At 36.3% G+C, this 2,306-nt stretch overlaps 1 non-coding gene across 1 annotated transcript; it reads left to right on the top strand.

The window, feature by feature from the left end:
* Positions 1-256: 256 nt before the first annotated feature.
* LOC136221039 (small nucleolar RNA R71) lies at positions 257-363 on the top strand. Its single transcript, XR_010684831.1, has one exon. It is a non-coding gene; the product is annotated as a small nucleolar RNA R71 (small nucleolar RNA).
* The last annotated feature ends 1,943 nt before the right edge of the window (positions 364-2,306 follow it).

A 2,306-nucleotide genomic window follows, 5' to 3' on the forward strand; every position in this document is an offset into this window, starting at 1 on the left:
GGCTTGCAACATCGCTACTGGATCAAGATTCACTATACCTTTAACTGATGATGTTGTTGAGGATGATGGTTTCACTAATGGTACGTGTCCACATTCCGCGGGCCACATACTGCTGTTGATTGCCATTTCCTCTAAAAGTTCTCTTGCTTGGGCAGATGTTTTCTTCATGAATAACCCTCCAGACATAGCGTCCAATGAACCTCTTATTGTAGGATTTAGTCCATTATAAAATGTTTGCATTAAGAGTTCAGCGGGCAATTGGTGGTGTGGGCATAAACGTTGAAGTTCTTTAAAACGTTCCCAAGCCTCATAAAGAGTTTCACTATCATTTTGAGAAAAAGATGTTAACTCTTTAATGACTCTTGCGGTTTTTGCTAAAGGGAAGAATTTTGATAAAAATGCTTGGGCTAATTGTTCCCAAGTCTCAATTGATGCGGCTGGCATAGAAGTTAACCATTCTTTGGCTCGATCCTTCAAAGTAAAAGGAAAAAGGCGAAGTTTGATTGCTTCTGCAGTTACATCAGTAATTTTAAAAGTGTCATAAATTTCTAAGAAATTTGTCAAATGGGTATTAGGATTTTCGTTAGGTAACCCGTAAAACGTTACATTATTTTGCAACATATTAAGCAACGCAGGCTTAATTTCAAAATGATGTGCATTAATTTGGGGTCTAACTATACTGTTGGTTACACCGGCCACTCCTGGCCTAACGTAATCCATAAGTGTGGCCATAACTTCTGGCTCGGTAATTTTAGTTTTTATTGGGGTTTGGTTTTTCTTTTTCTTTTCTTTCTTGTTCTTTTTAAGAGTTCTTTCAATTTTTGGGTCAATAGGATCTGGTGACGTGCCCGAACTTCGAGAACTGCGCATGAACTTGAAATTTCGCACGAACCGAAACTACCTACAAAACAGAATTTGAAAAATAAATATGTTAGTAATTGAAAATAATTCAAAATATAAAAGTTTGAATAAGTATGAATAAACCTAGATTCGTAATAAAACACGAAAAATTTAAAATTTTGTCAAAAATTTTGGCATTCCCCGGCAACGGCGCCAAAAACTTATTGAGCAATTTCCGCAAGTGCACGGTATACGCTTGTAGTAATAAAAGATATCGATCCCACAGGGAACGTTTTTTGAACAAAACTTATTTATAATCGGTTAAATTTACTTTAAAGGTTTATAATATGGAAAATCGTTTAATCGGTTTTGGTTTTGAAATTGCTAGAATAAGAATTAGATTAGAATATGAAGATGTTAGAAAATATCTGATTTAAGATTGAATTTGCAAAACAGGAACGTTTTAGTACTTTAGAAAAGTAAACAAGTATATTTGTTTGCATTAAGCAAAGAAACAACTTTAAACTTTGTACGAATTATAAAGATGAAATAAATGACGGAACCTCTAATTAATTGGCTTTGAACGCGACAAAACCCTTTCGGGATAGTTGCCCTTAATCAAATTAAAACTCTTTCGAGATGATAATTTGCCTAAGTGTTCAACAAAGTTTCCTTGTAAAGATTTGAATTAAATACGTTTTAATGAAAACACCAGCATCAATCCACTTCGGCTCATTTACCAAAGTGCTGCATAAGAATCTATCGAATAGAACGGACTTTATTAGATGAAATATAAATTGATACAAGTTTACAGAGAACATGGAGCATTGAATTCTTCGACGGCGTGCAAGTGAACGGGTTGTCAATCCTTTCCTTGGGTTTCGTTAGAGTTTGTCAGGCTCAGGGGCGAATCCTCTACTCAATCTTCTCATTGAATCTTCGTAATAGAGACTGGGTCGGTCTACTACCAAAATGAAAACTAAACTGGAACAATGTCTAAACGCTACTGAATTTGTTATTAATTTGTAAACAATGTGTGTACATCATATTGCTTTTTACAGAATCTAAATCTAACTTCTGAATCACTTGATTCGGAATTTCTGCATAAATTCTACACTAATTTCTTTCCTCTACACATATCACTATATCATTCTTCAACTCTCCATCAACTCTTTATTTATAGACGTTGAAGAGTCTTGATTGAAGTGTCGTGTCCGTTGTGAAGGATTGTGTCTGCTGCGAAAGGACGTCTTTATCCACCCGAACGATCGTGTTTCGTTGAAAACGAAAGTGTGTAACTAGGCTTCCAAAATCTCCTGCTCGTACCGAGAATTATTAAATTCTCTACTGAGAATGGGGGAGCAACAATTGTACTTCAGACGAAGGGAAAAAAGGCTGAAGGACGCGTGTCGCGACCGTGAAAAGGGGGGGCCGCGGTCGCGGCACGGAGCGTTTTTCACTTTTTC

This window comes from Euphorbia lathyris, chromosome 2, assembly GCF_963576675.1.
Source record: "Euphorbia lathyris chromosome 2, ddEupLath1.1, whole genome shotgun sequence".
Taxonomy (NCBI): Eukaryota; Viridiplantae; Streptophyta; class Magnoliopsida; order Malpighiales; family Euphorbiaceae; genus Euphorbia; species Euphorbia lathyris.